The sequence below is a fragment of the Bos javanicus genome, chromosome 1 (genome assembly GCF_032452875.1).
Source record: "Bos javanicus breed banteng chromosome 1, ARS-OSU_banteng_1.0, whole genome shotgun sequence".
NCBI classification, from domain to species: Eukaryota; Metazoa; Chordata; class Mammalia; order Artiodactyla; family Bovidae; genus Bos; species Bos javanicus.
Window position 1 is genome coordinate 98,918,616 of NC_083868.1, and position 21,044 is coordinate 98,939,659.

The following is a 21,044-nucleotide window of genomic DNA, read 5'->3' on the forward strand; positions in this document are numbered from 1 at the left end:
GCCTCCATGTTATTTCTTTGAGATACAGAAACATTAATAGTCACCTCTATCCCATGAATTGATGCTTTTGAACTGTGGTATTGGAGAAGACTCTTGAGGGTCCCTTGGACTGCAAGGAGATCCAACCAGTCCACCCTAAAAGAGATCAGTCCTGGGTGTTCATTGGAAGGACTGATGTTGAAGCTGAAACTCCAATACTTTTGCCACCTCATGAGAAGAGCTGACTGGTTTGAAAAGATCCTAATGCCGAGAAAGATTGAGGGCAGGAGGAGAAGAGGATGACAGAGGATGAGATGGTTGGATGCATCACCGATTCAATGGACATGAGTTTGGGTGGACTCCGGGAGTTGGTGATGGACATGGAGGCCTGGTGTGCTGCGGTTCATGGGGTCACAAAGAGTTGGACACGACTGAGCGACTGAACTGAACTGAACTATCCCACGAAGGTGCTGGGAATTTCTGGACTTCCAAGAACTTCTTTGACAGGTGGGAAGTCCTTATAATTATCCCAACTGGTAGTCAGTTGGCTCCTTGGCTCAGTCTATGAGGTCTTAAGCTTTCTCTAACCCCTTCAAACATGCTATTGTCTAAGAAGGTAGAAATACAGAGCAATTAACAGAGCCAGAAAACTGGCCAGACTAGAGTTTAGATCCTGGCTCCTGCATTTAGATCTCATGTTTGCTGTATGACCCAAGACACTTCCTTGAGTCTCAGAATCTTGCATGTTAGAATGCTGATGACACATATAACTCTGGGGAATCATGGATACGAAGAAGATAATGCCTGCCAGGTGTTTGATACTCTGCCTTCTCACACAAAGCAGATGTTCCATTGTTGATAACAAGATCATCTTTACCACAATCATTATGAATTCTCAGTAGATTTCCATCTTGACTGCATATTAGAACTAAATGGTGGAGGGGGGCTAAATAATACCAATGACTGAGCACCAACCCAGACTTTCTGGGTGGAAATCTGGAGCCCAGGTAGGTTTTATTTCAAAATCCCCCAGAGGACTCTAACATTCTGTCCTGGCTGAGAACTGCTGATTGAACATAAGTTAATTCCTTGTCTGTTCCTACAGCAGCCCTTTCTCTCTCTGGAATGACTTGCCTTTTTTTTAAAGCTGACAGGGGCACTATCTCTATGCTCAAGAGACAAATTTAATATGCAGTTTCTCAAAGTTAAGCTTCAAGCTTCCTCATTTCCATTAACCCCTTCTAAGGACCTGGGTCTAATTTTGTATTTATGCTCAGTTGCTCAGTCCAACCTTTTGCAATCCTGTGTAGCCTGCCAGGCTTCACTGTCCATGGAATTTCCCAGTCAAGAATTCAAGAATACTGGAGCAGGTTGCTGTTTTCTACCCTAGAGCATCTTCCCAACCCAGAAATTGAGCCCATTTCTCTTGCATCTCCTTCATTGTCAGTTAGATAATTTTACCACTGTGCCATTTGGGAAGCCCTTTGTATTCATAATTTTGTATTATTTTCATTAAATACAGTTTCCATCATTGAATTAGTTTTGCACTCCAAGAAACCCAAATTCTGAAAACTTTGCTCAACTTCTCTTTGATGTAAATGAGCAGAGAGCTCCAAAGGCTTAGCTTGTGCCTGGATTGAGTCTGCTGTTCAAACCTGGCATTCTTTGAACTATTTATTGGCTCTTTCTGAATAACTGAAGATTTGACATTACCTTGAATTCCTATTAACGACCACTGAGTCCTTTGTCCCTTAAAACTGACTTCTCTGGCCTATTTTTAGCCTGCTAAACAGCTGACTCAGCTGCAAAAACCACCTCAACCACCAGCTGAGACTGACCCTACTAGTTCATACATGTATATTATACACCCCCACTGGGGCCCTGAGAAAATCTGGATGACATTTATAGCAAGCTGAGTATTATGTCTGGTCTTTTTTCCTGAACTCTGAGTAAAAACTAACATTTCCTAAAAGTAATGCTATCCATTGAACTCCAATCCAGTCTCTTATTTTGTTATCTAATAAAAATAACCATGTTTTTAAAATTTTTATGGGAAATTACTTTCACTATTTATCCAGAATCAAAGCAACTCTCTATTAATCTTCTGCTTCCCCCAAAGCTCAATTATCTTGCTGTCCTTTAGTGTTCTTGAGAGAAACTTTTACCTCAAATGTATGACAGGAACTTTATTTATAAATGCTGTCTTGAAAGAAGCATTATTCTTACTCATCTATTAGAATTTTGGGTTTGTTTCTCTATAGAAAGTAGTCTTTTCTTCAGTATGAGCCTCCTAGAAGAAAAAAAATAAATAAAACCTCATCACCTAAATTATGCTGTTATTTCAAAGTGTGACAGTTCAATTCTCTGCAGAAAGATGTAGGGTCAAGCCGCACAAGCAAAAGTAGCAGATTTCAACCCAGTGTAATTTGGTGAGGACAGAGGGGAGAAAGACCAGCAAATCATTTCACCAGCTCCTGTAGGGATCAACACATCCACTGATACCTTGAACTGCATTTTTTTTTTTTTTTTGGTAAGGAGACAAATGTTCACTGGAGAAGGGTTTCATTTTTCCACAGAAGCAAAAATTAGTAAGCAGAAAGTAGAGAATTTAAGAAATGGATCCCAAATTGCAAAGGTTGAATAGGGAGCCAAAGGTCAGGAAAGGTTTGGGAGCAGGACTCAGGTACTCTGCGAGAAGACAGCATTGGGAAAGATCTCAGGGAGCAGATCACAGTAGATGGTGGTTTGGTACAGCATGACTCTGACTATTTTCCTATTTCTTCTCTTTGGAACAGAAATGAATTTTGAGGGGATTGTAAGAAATAGACAGTAATTTCAAAAGTATACAATTTTAAAAGTAGATTTTCTTTAGGTAATTCCCAAAATGTCACTTTAAGCAAATGGCTAGGGGATTTTTGTTTATTTGTTTGGGCTTCCCTGGTGGCTCAGTTGGTAAAGAATCTGCCTGCAATGCGGCAGACCCAGGTTCGATCCCTGGGTTGGGAAGATCCCCTGGAGAAAAGCTACTCACTCCAGTATTCTTGCCTGGAAAACTCCATGGACAGAGGAGCCTGGTGGGCTATAGCCCACGGGGTCACAAAGAGTCAGGCACAACTAGTAATAACAAACTTTTGTTTTACTAAATCATCATCCTGGGTTTAAACTATTGACAACATACTAATTCAGACAACAAATATCCCTGTTACTTCATTGATAAGCTTTTTTTGTTTAGCAACAAAGAAATCAGAGTTAATCCTTGAAAACTAAAATGAGTTTTTTCAGTTCTGGACTTCCTTGGTAGTCCAGTGATTGAGAATCTGCCTGCCAATGCAGAGGACATTCGTTCAATCTGTGGTCCCGAAAGATCCCATAGGTCTTGTGGGCCCGTGAGCTGCAACGACTCGAGCCCATGCCCTAAAGCCTGTGCCACAACAAGAGAATGCACCATAATGAGAAGCCTGTAGCACAACTGCAGAGTAGCCTGCTTCGTGCAACTCGAGAAAGCCCACTGCGGCAAAGAAGATCCAGCACAGCTAAAAATCACTTCATATTAAAAAGTATAAAACACTTTAAAAAGATCTACCCACTCCAATTAATCACCTCTCCCACCTTTTTTCTCAGTATATATCGTTTTGAAAAATTATTTCCTATTTTTCATTATTTTCATTTCATGTGTTATCTTCTTTGACCATCTCTTAGTTAAGACTGTTGGTTTTCCTTGTCTTAAAAGCTTTTCAATACCTCGGGAGCCACTAAATATCACAGATAGTGTCTGTTCATCCATACCCAATAGAAAGTGGCTGCATCTGTAGGAAGCAGCATTCTGAATTTTGCTGAGTCTTGATGAAATTTTCTAGGTTGTTTAATTTGCAAACAAACGTTTTCATCTACCTTGAAAGGCCTAACTGACAGAGCTGCAGCATTAGCTCAGTGAAAATAGGACTATTTTTGCAAATTTTCCTTCTGTAGCTCTTCCCGGTTTATCACCAGGTGACGAAATTATGCACTTACGTGGGGAAGTAGCTTAAATATGGTGCCAGCTGTGGCATATGACTGCCTTGGGCAGTTAGAAATATTTCTACTGATACATCTGAGAGAGAAAATCATCACTCAATCGAACCATAAAAGCTACAGAGAGACAAAAATCAATCATTCTAAAAGAGCAAAGAAAAATATCATGTATCATAAATAAACACTGGAAGCTATACATTAATTATAGGTACATATTTATTTCCTAGACTTACAGTGCAGCATGTCTCCAAAGAGTGTGCATTTAACATGTGTACATACATATAATGAGTATGATGAGCAAGCGTTAAGCAATAACAAACATTCTAATACCCAGGCACAAAATAACTATTAAATAGAATTTTATATTTTAAATCCTTTTGCAGCTGAGAATAACAAACTTGGAGGCATACAAAGTTGGTGCTTAAATGCATATCATTACAGCACACTGTGTGTGACTCTGCATTTTAATAAGATCACTGAAGACTCGGAAATGTTTTACAAATTGGCTTCAGCCTACAAATCTTTAAAATTTATGGTCATATTTGCTTTACTGTATGTACCCAGGTACTGTTTCAACTTTTTAGGTGTTTGCCTCTGTTGTTCTCAAGAGGTTACAGATTTCAGAGTTTTGCAAAATTAGACTTAAAACTAAACTTCCATTACTATCACCTTGTAAATTACCAAACTTTCAGAAAATAATTTAGAACTTTTAAAAGTACTGAGGTATTCCAAATCTATACTTCAACAATATCTAATTTCAATGATACCCCATTCTCCATTTTCATCTTTGCATTGGATAAAATGATATATTAATTCTTGATGTTATTTTCATTTAATTTAACAATGTTAAAAATGCAAAAAACAAAAACCCAGAAACAAACAAAAAAAACAGAACCACGAACGTCAAGGAACACAGGAAATACACACATGCAAACAACATATATACGTACATACACGGATTTGTGGATGGTATAAAGTTTTGGCAAGTTTTTTTTCCCCCTTTATCTCAAAACCCAGGTTTGGTTTTCTGTCTATCAGCTATTAATATTAAATAAACAAGCAACATCAGTAAAAACAGAATAGAAGAATACCTTTAGCTAGAATTGATTTTCCTTCCTATTCTCAGAGTTATCCAGAAAGGTGCATCAGTTCAGTTCACTTCAGTCGATCAGTCATGTCCAATTCTTTGCAACCCTATGAATTACAGCACGCCAGGCCTCCCTGTCCATCACCAACTCCCGGAGTTCACTCAGACTCACGTCCATCGAGTCAGTGATGCCATCCAGCCATCTCATCCTCTGTCGCCCCCTTCTCTTCCTGCCCCCAATCCTTCCCAGCATCAGAGTCTTTTCCAATGAGACAACTCTTCACATGAGGTGGCCAAAGTATTGGAGTTTCAGTTTGAGCATCATTCCTTCCAAAGAAATCCCAGGGCTGATCTCCTTCAGAATGGACTGGTTGGATCTCCTTGCAGTCCAAGGGACTCTCAAGAGTCTTCTCCAACACCACAGTTCAAAAGCATCAATTCTTCGGTGCTCAGCCTTCTTCACAGTCCAACTCTCACATCCATACATGACCACAGGAAAAACCATGGCCTTGACTAGACAGACCTTTGTTGGCAAAGTAATGTCTCTCCTTTTCAATATGCTATCTAGGTTGGTCATAACTTTCCTTCCAAGGAGTAAGCATCTTTTAATTTCATGGCTGCAGTCACCATCTGCAGTGATTTTGGAGCCCAAAAAATAAAGTCTGACACTGTTTCCACTTGTTCCCCATCTATTTCCCATGAAGTGGTGGGACCGGATGCCATGATCTTCGTTTTCTGAATGTTGAGCTTTAAGCCAACTTTTTCACTCTACACTTTCACTTTTCTCAAGAGGCTTTTTAGTTCCTCTTCACTTTCTGCCATAAGGGTGGTGTCATCTGCCTATCTGAGGTTATTGGTATTTCTCCTGGCAATCTTGATTCCAGCTTGTGCTTCTTCCAGTCCAGCGTTTTTCATGATGTACTCTGCATATAAGTTAAATAAGCAGGGTCATAACATACAGCCTTGACATACTCCTTTTCCTATTTGGAACCAGTCTGTTGTTCCATGTCCAGTTCTAACTGTTGCTTCCTGACCTGCATATAGGTTTCTCAAGAGACAGGTCAGGTGGTCTGGTATTCCTCTCTTTCAGAATTTTCCACAGTTTATTGTGATCCACACAGTCAAAGGCTTTGGCATAGTCAATAAAGTAGAAATAGATGTTTTTTTGGAACTCTCTTGCTTTTTCCATGATCCAGCAGATGTTGGCAATTTGATCTCTTGTTCCTCTGCCTTTTCTAAAACCAGCTTGAACATCAGGAAGTTCACAGTTCACGTATTGCTGAAGCCTGGCTTGGAGAATTTTGAGCATTACTTTACTAGCGTGTGAGATGAGTGCAATTGTGTGATAGTTTGAGCATTCTTTGGCATTGCCTTTCTTTGGGATTGGAATGAAAACTGATCTTTTCAAGTCCTGTGGCCGCTGCTGAGTTTTCCAAATTTGCTGGCATATTGAGTGCAGCACTTCCACAGCATCATCTTTCAGGATTTGAAATAGCTCAACTGGAATTCCATCACCTCCACTAGCTTTGTTCGTAGTGATGCTTTCTAAGGCCCACATGACTTCACATTCCAGGATGTCTGGCTCTAGGTGAGTGATCACACCATCGTGATTATCTGAGTCGTGAAGATCTTTTTTGTACAGTTCTTCTGTGTATTCTTGCCATCTCTTTTTAATATCTTCTGCTTCTGTTAGGTCTATACCATTTCTGTCCTTTAACGAGCCCATCTTTGCATGAAATGTCCCCTTGGTATCTCTAATTTTATTGAAGAGATCTCTAGTCTTTCCCATTCTGTTGTTTTCCTCTATTTCTTTGCATTGATAGCTGAGGAAGGCTTTCTTATCTCTTCTTGCTATTCTTTGGAACGCTGCATTCAGATGCTTATATCTTTCCTTTTCGCCTTTGCTTTTCACTTCTCTTCTTTTCACAGCTATTTGTAAGGCCTCCCCAGACAGCCATTTTGCTTTTTTGCATTTCTTTTCCATGGGGATGGTCTTGATCCCTGTCTCCTGTACAGTGTCACGAACCTCATTCCATAGTTCATCAGGCACTCTATCTATCAGATCTAGTCCCTTAAATCTATTTCTCATTTCCACTGTATAATCATAAGGGATTTAATTTAGGTCATACCTGAATGGTCTAGTGGTTTTCCCTACTTTCTTCAATTTCAGTCTGAATTTGGCAATAAGGAATTCATGATCTGAGCCACAGTCGGGTCCTGATCTTGTTTTTGCTGACTGTATAGAGCTTCTCCATCTTTGGCTGCAAAGAATATAATCAATCTGATTTTGATGTTGACCATCTGGTGATGTCCATGTACAGAGTCTTCTCTTGTGTTGTTGGAAGAGGGTGTTTGTTATGACCAGTGCATTTTCTCGGCAAAACTCTATTAGTCTTTGCCCTGCTTCATTCCGTATTCCAAGGCCAAATTTGCCTGTTACTCCAGGTGTTTCTTGACTTCCTACTTTTGCATTCCAGTCCCCTATAATGAAAAGGACATCTTTTTTGGGTGTTAGTTTTAAAAGGTCTTGTAGGTCTTCATAGAACCGTTCAACTTCAGCTTCTTCAGCGTTACTGGTTGGGGCATAGACTTGGATTACTGTGATATTAAATGGTTTGCCTTGGAAACGAACAGAGATCATTCTGTCGTTTTTGCGATTGCATCCAAGTACTGCATTTCAGTCTCTTTTGTTGACCATGATGGCTACTCCATTTCTTCTGAGGGATTCCGGCCCACAGTAGTAGATATAATGGTCATCTGAGTTAAATTCACCCATTCCAGTCCATTTGAGTTCACTGATTCCTAGAATGTCGACATTCACTCTTGCCATCTCTTGTTTGACCACTTCCAATTTGCCTTGATTCATGGACCTGACATTCCAGGTTCCTATGCAATACTGCTCTTTACAGCATTGGACCTTGCTTCTATCACCAGTCACATCCACAGCTGGGTATTGTTTTTGCTTTGGCTCCACCCCTTCATTCTTTCTGGAGTTATTTCTCCACTGATCTCCAGTAGCATATTGGGCACCTACTGACCTGGGGAGGAGCTACCCCACACCCCCATGCCCGAGGCCAGGGGCGGCGGCTGAGAGGAGCTACCCCACATCCAAGGTCAGGGGCAGAAGCCGGGAGGACCCCATTCCTGAAGGGCGGCGACCAAGAGGAGTTACCCCACGTCCGAGGTCAGGGGCAGCAGCCAAGAGTGCCAGGCTGTGACGGTGCAGGAATGGCCGAGAAGAGCTACCCAAGTCCGAGGCCAGGGGTGGCGGCCGGGAGGAGCAACCCCATGCCCGAGGCCAGGGTGGCGGCTGGGAGGACCAACCCCACATCCAAGGAGCCGTGGCTGAGTGGGTGCAGGAGGGCCTAGAGGAGCTATCCCACGTTGAAGGTCAGGAAGGGTGGTGGTGAGGAGACGGTACCTCGTCCAAGGTAAGGAGCAGCGGCTGCGCTTGCTGGAGCAGCCGTGAAGAGATACCCCACGCCCAAGGTAGGAGAAACCCAAGTAAGACAGGAGGTGTTGCAAGAGGGCATCAGAGGGCAGACACACTGAAACCATACTCACTGAAACCTAGTCAATCTAATCACACTAGGACCACAGCCTTGTCTGACTCAATGAACCTAAGCCATGCCCGTGGGGCAACCCAAGAAGGGAGGGTCATGGTGGAGAGATCTGACAGAATGTGGTCCACTGGAGAAGGGAATGGCAAACCACTTCAGTATTCTTGCTTTGAGAACCCCATTAACAGTATGAACAGTATGAAAAGGCAGTATGAAAGGTGCATCAACCATGCTCAAAATAACCATAACATTGGAATTGCCTGTTCTTACAATGACAGACTAGGTTCTATAACAGGAAATAATATCATACATGATAAAATCTGCTCTCAAAAGTACTTCTATGGGGACTTCCCTGGTAGTCTAGTGATTAAGAATCTGCCATGCAGTGCAGGGGATGCAGGTTCGATTTCTGGTCAGGGAACTACAATCCCCCAGGCTGTGGGGCAACTACTGAGCACATGCACCACAACAAAATGTCCTGCATGATGCAACAGAGATCCCATGCAGCACAACTAAGACCCGATGCAGCCAAATACATGAAAAAATAATACTAAAGCATTTCCATGGGCAAGTTGCACCCTCCCTCCCACCTTTGTGATCTTCACATGAAGCTGAAAAAGAAAAAGGACTTGAGGAAGCAGAGGTCAAGATCATTCTATGTGAATTTCACTGCTCTAAAATATATACTTTATTAGTGACCTTTCACAGGCTCTGAAAAGAGTGCTCATTCCTTGTTTATGGAGAAGTATGTTGTTGTTTAGTTGCTAAATCCAGTCTGCCTCTTTCGAGACTCCATGGACTATAGCCTACCAGGCTCCTCTGTGCATGGGATTTCCCAGGCAAAAATACTGGAATGGGTTGCCCTTTCCTTCTCCAGGGCATCTTCCCAACCCAGGAATCAAACTGGAGTTTCCTGCATGGGCAGGCGGATTCTTTACCATCTGAGTCACCAGGGAAGCCCATGGAGAAGTAAAAGGCACATTAAATTAAAAACCCTCTTCCCTAATGAATATTCTCTTGGTTTCAATAAAGTTAAAAAGTAAAGTGTAAAGTGAAGTCGCTCAGTTGTGTCCGACTCTTTGTGACCCCATGGACTGTAGGCTATCAGGCTCCACCAGCCGTGGGATTTTCCAGGCAAGAGTGCTGGAGTGGATTGCCATTTTTTTTTTAGGGGATCTTCCCGATCCAGGAATTGAACCCAGGTCTCCCGCATTGCAGGCAGATGCTTTACCATCTGAGCCACCAGGGAAGCCAATAAGGTTACAACAAAACTAAGAGTGAAATATTCCCACTACATTTAGAAACCTCTTAAAAGAAAGTCATACTAAACTTAACTGAATGTGGACTTCCCTAGCAATCAAGTGATTAAGACTTTGCACTGCCAATCCCTGCACTGCAGGGATCATGGGTTTGATCCCACCCCTGTTCAGGGAAGATCCCACATGCCATCTGGCAGAAAAACAAACAAACAAACAAGTGAATGTGTCCATCATTTTCAATAATTAGAAATAGTTACATCTCCTTAGGAGCAATGGAAATGTATCAAACTTGAGGGAACATCACTGCTATGGTTAGTATTGCTTACTCTTTATAATTAGTGTTAAGCAGTCTTACAGATTGCTATCGCTCTGCATTTTCTATAAAATATGGTTATAGAATACCCAGATGGGGCTTCCCCCATAGGTCAGTCGGTAAAGAATCTGCCTGCAGTGCCGGAGACCCGGGTTGGATCCTTGGGTCAGGACGGTCCCCTGGGGAAGGAAATGGCTACCCACTTCAGCATTCTTGCCTGGAAAATCCCATGGATAGAGGAGCCTGGTGGGCCACAGTCCATGGGGTCGCAAATAGTCGGGCACAACTGAAGGACTAACACTTCACTTCAGGGTTAATGGCGACAATCTTTCTTCCCCAAGGTACACAAGGTTTATCATCTGGGCATTCCTCTGATCTCCACTTACAACACACCAGCCTCTGCCATCACCGTTGCCACTCTCAGAACCTCATAGTTCATGGGGGGAAAGCATGGATGCAACAGACCACTAACACATTCATCTTGTCATCACTAAACGTGCCAATCGCTCTGCATCTGTACCTGCATTCTTTCCATTCCTTCTCTGGAAGACACATCCTGGCCCTGCTCAGATGGAGGTCTGCTCTCTTCATTTGAGCCTTAGTTCTCCACCCAACTTCCCTGGTGGCTTAGACGGTAAAGCGTCTGCCTACAATCCGGGAGACCCAGGTTCAATCCCTGGGTTGGGAATATCCCCTGAAGAAGGAAATGGCAACCCCCTTCAGTATTCTTGCCTGGAAAATCCCATGGATGGAGGGGCCTGGTGGGCTACAGTCCATGGGGTTGCAAAGAGTCAGACATGACTGAGCGACTTCACTTTCTTTCACTTTCTCCACCCAACACACCTCTTGGGAACATCATTCTAGCAATTATCCCCCTCTCTTCTGCATCTTCATTTATTCTCTTTCAGCTGGAATATTCCATGAGCACACAAATTGCACTAAGGTTTCTTTCTTAGCAAACTCATTTCTGGTCTTCTCATTCCTTCCTTCTTGACCACTACCTTTCTCTGCTCCATTTTTTCAGTAAAATTTATCAAAAGAGTGGTCTACTGGTATTTGCATTTCATTGTCTCCCATTCACTCTTCTGCAATCAGGTTTCAGTTCCCTCTCCTGCATTGAACTGCCTGTACCAAGCCCACCAGTGTCGTCTCTTTAGCTGTCCATATTGTTTGGTAGGAGCCTATACCAATACCTTTGACTGTCTTCTCTTGATTGAATTTTTTTAAAATAGGTTTCTGTGACTGTGCACTCTTCTGGTTTTCCACTGAGTTCATTACTTAATGAAATGTCACTCTGTGACACACCTACACCAAAGGGTCTTCCTGAACTCTTTTCTTCTGCTAGACCTCTGGAAGACAGGCTACCCCAGCCTTGGTCTTGAGCTGTGTTCTTTCTTCCATTATTCTCTCTCTGCAGATGATGCCAGTCAGTCCTGCAGTGTTAATTAGTATTTATCCACTGAAGAGCCAGCTGATTGGAAAAGACCTTGATGCTGGCAAAGACTGGAGGCAAAAGGAGAGGAGGTGACAGAGAATAAGATGGTTAGATAGCATCTCCAGCTTAATGGACATCAATCTGAGCAAATTCTGGGAGATAGTGAAGGACAGGGAAGCCTGGCGTGCTGCAGTCCACGGGGTTGCAAAGAATGGGACATGATTTAGTGACTGAACAACAGCAACATCCATCGAAAACTGCTAGATTTATAACTTTTTCTCAAACTTTCTTTCAACTCCAGACAAAGCCCAATAGCATCTCTAACATCACTACATAAGAACATCTGGCTTCTTTGCACAAAACTGTTCTTTTCACTGACTCCCATTTTCTATTGTACTCTACAAGCTTCCTCGCTGATGAAGTTAAAAATTGAGGACTGACCTCTTCTTAAGGGAACCATATCCACTGGATTTGCTCCCCAAGTATGTTTCACATTGTTCCTATCTCCATCTCTACTACCACCACCTTAGTCTAAGTCACATTCATGTTGCTTCCACCAACTGTTAAGTCCTTCTAAAGAGCTTCTTGCCACTCCACCTATTTCCCCTTTAAAATCTATTCTTCCATCAGCCTGTGATTTTTGAAAACAACCATCGGATCAGCTCACTGAGCTACTTAAACTTTTCAGTGCCTTTCCAGTGCTCTTTGAATGACAACATCCTTTCCATGGCTTCCCAAACACTTCCCAAATTACTTCTCTCACTTCAAGTCCTACTAGTCACCATGTCACTTACTGTGCTTGAGCCAAAACTGGTCTTCCTTCTGCTTCTCAACACACCCAGCTTGTTACTACATGGGATAGCTGAATTTTCTCATCCCTTCACCCTAAAATATCTGCCAGATGTTCCCATAATGCCTCCTTCTTCCTGTTCAGTTTTCAACTGTCCTGTCACCTTGTGAAAAAAGCTTTCTGTGTCTCTCCTCTTAAATCCTGCACACCCCCATCACACTGGGCACTCACCACAACACTTCCCTTTTTATTTTTATCTATTAATCACTAACTGAAATGATTTTATTTAGTTTGTTACCCAGTAGTTTATTATCCTTTTCCCTTGTTGAGATGGTAAGCTTCCTGAGAAGGCAGGGAGCTTTTCTGCCATGTTCAGAACTATACTCCAGCACATTACGAGAGTATCTGGCATATAGTAAGTACAAAAAACAAAATACAATTGAATGAGTGACTGGATGAATAACAATGTTTTGCATAATGGATATCTAAAGTGATATGCTCTGTGCCAAGACATCTCTACAGAACCAGCTAGAATTCTGCTGTTGTCATCGTATAACAACAGCATGCAGGCATTTCTGAATTGATACAAACTCAGCTTTGCCACGTTGCTTCTCTGGTAGCTCCCAATAATGACTCTACTGTTTTTTAGGAGCTATTTCAGTGATGAGGAGAGCCATAGGGTTGTAGTGTCCCCAAAGAAGTGTGATTTATTTGTATTTTGATTTATATGAACTTAATCAAATCACTCTTCTATAATAGGCTTCGGAAACCTGTTCCTTTTCCAATATTCTCCATCTTAGTAAATGACACCACCATTCTCTTAGCTGCTCAAGCAGGAAATGTGGAAGATATTCTTATTCCTTTCTCTTATTCCTCTTATTCACTCCACCACCACCCAATCCATCACCAAGTTCTATTCAGTCTACTTTTAAATATAATTTGAAAATATATCCTTTATTCATATCTATTACCATAATATCTAAGTCATCATTTTATTTTCCTTGGACCATTAGTGATGCCCTGACTTTCATTCATATTCCTACAAAACCCATTCTCCATACAGCAATAGCAGTCGCCCACTGACACTCTTAGTTACTTCAACAACTGGAGCTTTTTGCTAATTGGAGGCCTTTGCCCATGATGCTTTATCTGTCTAGAAAGCACTTCTCCTCCATTTTATTTTGGCTTTCTCCTTCTTCAGTTATTAGTTATATTATAGTGGATGCTCTAGTGTGCTGCTTTGATTCCTCTTTAGAACTGAGGTGTTTGCCTGTTGGTGGGAGTGAATGAGTTTCTAAGCAGGCATTATTCTCATCTGAGAAGAGCAATCTTGCCTGAGATGATCTCTCTTGAGATCATCCCCATACCCAATGCCTGGGAAGGTATTTGGTGGTGGCGGATACTGTAGAAAGGCCAAGCCAGCAGCCCCAATTGCTTTAAAGCAGGGACAACTCAGAAGACCCTCCTCAGCTCCAGAGCCCTCCATTGGAATGGGCATCACAGTTCAACCTCTGCCCGTGGTTCTGCTTCCCTTATCCTTCATCATGTCATCTTCAAATCAACCTCTTGACCTCAAACTCTTGGCCTCAAATCTCAAGAGTTTATTTCCCAGGACCCCAATCTATGGCAACATCTACTCAAAATGCTCTTCTCTAGGAACTTCCCTAGAGAGAGGACTTTCCTGATGGTCCAGTGGTTAAGAATCTGCCTTCCAAGTCAAGGGATGCAAGTTCAATCTCTGATTGAGGAACTAAGATATAAGTTGCCATGTAGCAGTTAAGCCAAGGTGCCACAACTAGAGAAACCCACACACGAAGAGCCAGTGCAGTCAAAAAAAAAAGTTCTTCTCTGCGGGGAGCGAGCTCCGCCCATGGCAAAGGTCATGAGGAAGGAGGCTCGGCATACGCAAAGGCGGGATCGAGCCTCAGGAGTCCCCCTGGAAATTCTCAAGTATCTACCCCCAAAACCAGAGTCTGCCTACTTTCTGCTTTGTGCTTTCACCTACACCTCTGACTTTACGGGGGGCTATCCCCCACTACCTCTCTCTGAAAAAGAGTTAGCTTACAGCTCCAGTTAATAATTCCTGGGTGTGACAGTGTTTAACCTACAAACTCCTTTGGAAATCCTCTAGCCTGCCTGAATAGGTTTTTCCGGCCACATGTGATTGTTCAGAGCCTCCCAACTGTGAGAGGCAGGAGATGTTCTAAACTGTCTAAACACAGATTCCTTTGAGTAGTTAAAAGATTGATTAGAAATTGTATTGGTGAAGGGTTTTTCACTTATTGGGCCAATGTTTGCTGCTAAGTCTCCACTGTGCTACTGTGTCCTTGGCAGTGTATTGATTGATATAATGGGTGTATAGAAATGTAAGTAGTAGCCTCAATATTTGTAACCTTGGACCCTTGAGTTAATTCTTTTCTTGATTGAGCCCACCTCACCTTTGCCCTATAGGAATGCAGCTTTGTCCAATGCTTTTTTTGGAGGCTGGTGCCTAACTTTGGAATAATCACCTTTAGAGAAAGATAAGTTTCTTAAAATGTTAACAGGCCTCCTGGCCAGAAGATGATGTAATTCACCTGAACTTTTGCATATGATAAGTTTGAAAGCCTGGCTTCGATTAGGACCAGGTACTGCTGTCCTTGCATGACTCCACCCCTTCCCCCATTATCCTCTATGCACAGCTTAAGGTATAAAAACTACTTTGGAAAATAAAGTGCAGGCCTTGTTCACCGAAACTTGGTCTCCCCATGTCTCTCTCTCTTCCAAATTCTGGCTGAGTCTCCATCTGGAGCGTGGAACCTGCCATGCTTACTAATTATGCCTGGGCTTCTAAGATCCGACCGGGGAGGCCTCAGTGTCTCCTCTCCTTCGGGAGAACGGAAGGACGCCTGCAGCCTACGTAAGTGGTGCAAACGTCTTGTCTTGAAGTTTTATTGGTCTCCTGCATAAACCAAGCTACTCAGCCTCTTTTCTCCACTGAATTTTCCTACTGAGCTATCCTCATCCTATTACTCTTTATATCTTTGATAAAATATTTAAATAAATAGGTCGCCGATGCCGTCCCCGCTTAGAATACCCTGGATCAGCCAGGGCTGGTCCCCGGCACTTCTCTAACACTTGTAACCATTTCCCATTCCCTCTAGTAAAATACCCATTTCCCTCTAGCTCCACCCTGTCATTATTTTCCCTCATAAACCCTAATTCACAAATTTGAAATTCTGGCCACAGGGGCAAGAACCACCTCTATTACAGTGCTTGCTGTATGTAGTGAGAATCCTGTGGACAGAGGAGCCTGGTGGGCTGCTGTCCATGGGGTCACACAGAGTTGGACATGACTGAAGCGACTGAGCATGCATGCATGAATTCACAAACCACACCTTTTTTCACAGTAGACATCAGTAAACCACTCTGTGTTGGTTTCATGTCCGATTTCCAGATTCTTTGAGAATGCCAAGGGACCACTGACACTCTTGTGCAAGAGGGTGATCACAGCTGTGACATTTCAAAGACAAGTACTGGGTTGGCCAAAAAGTTCATTTGGGTTTTGGAAATGAAAAAATCTTGTGGAATAAACCTGGACAAAATTTTTGGCCAACCCAATAGAACATAACAAAGTTGGGCTTGACTGTTACAAAGTGGTCAGCTTAATAAAGATATTTTCTTCCCATTTTCATAAGTTGTGCAAATATTTAAGACAATTAAAGACTAAAAGTTACATATGAAAGTGCCCCCAACAAAAAAAGAATATATTTCCTTTTTCAAAATGCTTCATGGCTTGGGCCATAAACACATAAGTTCTTTGTAATACATTTTAGATCCAGAGGTTCATGCTTCTCTGGATTAGAACATATATAGTAGTATCTACAGAGGAAAAAATCTGGAATCCAGTTTTGTCAAAACTCAAGCTCCCAAGACACAGGTGAATTTTGTCTCTTACATTTCTGAATTTAGACCATACAGTCTTAAGCAGGGGGAAAATATTTCCATTTCAGCTTATTAAAAAGATAGAAAAAAAAAATCTCCCACTCACCAGAGAAATGAAATAAAAATACGTAGTGTATGACTTCTCAGATTTCAGTTACCAAGGTAATATTCTTGCTGAGCAGAGTGACTTTATTCCTGACCCTGATCTAAGCCTTAAATGTAGCCCACAGCTATTGCTGAATCATATTTAAAAAGTTTTCCAAGGTAATTATTTTGAAAAGTCCATTTTAGGAGTCATCCTAAAGAACAAAAATATGATATTAGGATAATAACTTGATTTTTTCCCCCTTCTTTAGAGAATTTCACAGAGTAAAGGTCTTTGGGTCCACTTTTTTATAATTATCATGTAATCACTGGAACTATGAATAGCATTGTCTATTTAAGTATCTCAAATGCCTTATCCTCATTAAGTTTAATCAACTGAAATTTTTAGCCCTTGACTTTGAAATTGAAATATGTTTCCAATATCTGTAAGTGAACAAATGTGTGTGCCCATGTGTAAATGGTTTAAGTAGATTTTCTGTGAGTCACACATATCTTGGAAAATAAAATGAAAACTGGTGATTTCACTTGTGGTAATTTCTAAATAATGATGACAAGCAAGTAAACTCAAACTCTTAAAAAATTAGAAAGCACTAACATTTGAATAGACATATGCTACTGTCAAATAAAAAGAATGGAATTCAAAAATGAGAATCACAAAGGGCTCATAATTTCTTGCCTAACAAAACTCACTAGTAAGAAACCATTATTTTTTTTCCAATGTTCCCTTTAGAAACAATATAGTTCAAAGAATTCTAGAATTAATCCTAAAATTAGTGCTCTCAGTTTAGTAATGCTTTCCAGTTGCCAAGAAAAAGAATTATTTAACAATTAGCTTTCACAAAATCTAATTAATCAATTGCTCATGAAAAAGAATAAATAAACTTCACACATGCCAGGAAAAGATATAGAGTTAAATGAAAATCTGAAGTGATCGCTTCATTTAACACTATATTAATTTCTAACATTTTACTGCTGAAAGTATGTGTTAAAAAACTATTTATAATGTTGACATACATGCAAAACACAAAAAGGAAAAAGTACATCCTTTGCCCCCAGTTAAGTAAGGCTTATACATAGGATGAACCACTGGATCAAAAATACTTCATGGCTGCAGGCCAGAAACACAGAGGTTCCTTGCAATATATTTTAGATCCAGTGGTTCATGCTCCTTTGGATTAGAACATATGTAGTAGTATCTATAAAGAAAGAAATCTGGAAGATTATATGCTAAAATTTTAATAGTGATTATTACCACAGACCTGAACTTTCTACTGTATCATCAAAGAATTTATATTTTTATAATAAACATTTTTGCAAGCAGGAAAATAATAAAGAAATGTTTTTGTTTTATTTTTTACCAAAATGGGTCATCAGAACTGGGCAATCTGGGGAAAAGTATCTCTTAGTATGTGGTGTAAAGTGAAAATTTCTATTCAGGATTTCTTTTTTTCTATACAGAGAGTGTGTGATTTTACAGTATCTGAATTAAGGTTTCATTAAGATCTCATTTTCATCAAAGATACATTCATCTAAAGAAAAACCTGCCAACCAAAAGGAAAATCCTGAAATCACAAGATATCACTGCCAAAGTCAAAGAGCATATGTGTAGTGTGTATTCTCTAGCCAAGCTGAAACTAATCCAAGTTGTGTTCTTTGTCATATCACGGGGGAAAAAAATCCAAAAAACTTGAAATGTAAAGATGTTCTCTAATTTTCCTATTTCTTCTGGCATAAAATCAGAGGTGCCCTGCCAATCCTCTCCCATATCAGTAGCAGTAGCAATAAACCTAGTTACAAAATTGGTAAATTAGGGGTGACTATTACCATCTTAAGAGTCAACACTTATAGAAAGAATATTCTGTAAGGTTCAAATCTTAGAAAGATGAGCATTTCCCTCAAAGGCATAATTCGTTTGACAAAGACTGTAATTAGTTACAACTATTTAGGGACATATACTTTATATGATGCAAAGCACACTTAAATAACACATATTTAGAGTTGGAAAATATACTTCTACTGTTTTCTTTTGATATTAGATGTTACAAGAAAAGGTGGCTCAGTGGTAAGGAATCCACCTGCCCGTTTAGGAGCCGTAAGAGACGCAAGTTTGACCCCTGGTTTGGGAAAATCTCCTGGAAGAGGAAATAGCAACCCTTTCCAATATTCTTACCTGGGAAATCCCATGGACAGAGGAGCCTGGTGAGCTACAGTCTGTGGAGTCACAAAAGAATCAGACATGACCAAGAGACTGAGCATGCATGCATGTTACAAAGGAAATTATAATAAAAGCCTCCATTATCAGTAGTAATGGAAACGATAGCTTGAAAATATGTGAAATATTCATTCACTTATTCACTCACTCATTTAACAAATATTAATTTAATGTTACCCTATATATTCTAGGCACTGCAGTGGACAACAAGCAGAAAAAAACCTACAAGTACCTCAGATGTGCAGATGTAAGTCAAGCTTTATAGAAGGATTGGAATTCCCATATGACCCAGCAATCTAATTCCTGGACATATACCTGGAGAAAAGCATATTCAAAAAGGTTCATTCACCCCATGTTCACTGCAGCAATATCTACAATAGCCAGGTCATGGGAGCCATCTAAATGTCTATTAACAGAGGAATGAATAAAGAAGATGTGGTACATATACACAATGGAATATTAGAAAGGTATGAAACTGTGCCATTTGCAGAGACATGGATGGACCTAGAGACTGTAATACAGACTGAAGTAAGTCACAACGAGAAAAACAAATATCATACAATATATGTGGAGTCTAGAAAAATGGTACAGATGAACTTATTTGCAAAGCAGAAATAGAGACACAGATGTAGAGAACAAACATATGGATATGAAGTGGGAGAAGAGAGGGGGTGAATCAGGGGATTGGGATTGACACATATACACTACTATGTATAAAATGGTGCTCAGTGTAAAGAATTCACATATAATGCAGGAGACCTAGGTATAAAACAGATAACTAACGAGAACCTACTGTACAGCAGAGGGAACTGTACTCAGTACTCTGTGGTGACCCAAATGGGAAGGAAATCCAAAAAAGAGGCGATATATGTATATATGTTGCTACTGCTACTGCTAAGTCACTTCAGTCATGTCCGACTCTGTGCGACCCCATAGACGGCAGCCCCCCAGGCTCGCCTGTCCCTGGGATTCTCCAGGCAAGAACACTGGAGTGGGTTGCCATTTCCTTCTCCAATGCATGAAAGTGAGAAGTGAAAGTGAAGTCACTCAGTCATGTCCGACTCTTAGTGACCCCCTGGACTGCAGCCCACTAGGCTCCTCCATCCACGGGATTTTCCAGGCTAGAGTACTGGAGTGGGGTGCCATTGCCTTCTCCAGTGTATATATAACTGACTCATTTTACTGTAGAGCAGAAGTTAACACAATAAGCAATTATACTCTAATAAAGATCAAAAATAAAAAAAGAATGAATGATGATTTACCAAGTGGGAAAAGGGGCATTGCAGCAGTTGTTCAAGATGCCCAATGGTGAGGAATCATGAAGTATCAACCCTTATACAAGGCACTGTACATAGGTTGAACCTAAATATGCTATGAATAGAATTTGTTATTTTGTAGCTCAAAAATGATAGAATATCCATAACTTTAAAAAGCCTCATCTTCCTAGCTGGAAATGACTCAAGCGGTGTGTGTACCATGAGGAAAAAGGCAGAAGAAGGAGCTGGAGATGTAGGTAGTAACTATGTTGAGCCTTGTTTTATGAATTTGGACTGAACTGTCAACATTGGTGCTTCTCAGACTTTAGTGTTAGTGTTAGTTGTTCAGTCGTGTCCGGCTCGTTGCAACCCATGTACTGCAGCCCACCAGGCTCTCTGTCCATGGAATTCTCCAGGCAAGAATACTGGAGTGCGTTGCCATTTCCTTCTCCAGAGGATCTTCCCTGACCCAGGAATTGAAGCCTGTTCTCCTGCATTGCAGGCGGATTCTTTACTCACTGAGCCACCAGGAAGCCCATGGATGGGACAACTCTATATTCCTAACAAGCTCTTCCTTGTGGAAGTATACAAGGAGGCCTTCAATTAGAATTAAAAAAAAAAAAAAGCCCAAAATGACAGTAACAGTCTGATGTCTTTGAATGGTACCAGTAACTCTGACTGTCTGCAGTCCAATTTCATGATTCTCTGCTACAGTTAAATCTTGGCCCATAAAATCAATGTAGTAATTTATACTTTAAAACTGGCCTAGTGATCTATTCCAAGGAAGCTGCTACTAATTATAGCTCAATGTTCTTGGAAAGAAAATATGACATAAGCATAATTTACCTAGGATAAAGACAAATGCACAGATGTTTCTGTAGCCTGCATTTAGTGCTGCTGAGTGTGTTCTCAGCAAAGATGAATGCTCCTTAGAGTCACATAAAGTATCTTTATATTATGTGTACTGTACACTGAGTTTAGGTTGCCTAGATGGGTTTAGGTTACTCAACAGATATTATAAATATGCCAAATGAGGAAACTTTATGTTACTGTTTTCTAACTTTGGTTGAACATTCATAACATTAAAACAATACCATCATGCTTCTACAAACT

The 21,044-nt window shown here is 40.9% G+C and overlaps 1 protein-coding gene across 1 annotated transcript in view; it reads right to left on the bottom strand.

Moving 5' to 3' along the window:
• Positions 1-21,044, bottom strand: part of LOC133252773 (EGF-like and EMI domain-containing protein 1) — a gene marked incomplete at its 5' end in the record, with an annotated part of 608,340 nt that overhangs the window by 403,329 nt on the left and 183,967 nt on the right. The window lies entirely within an intron of this gene.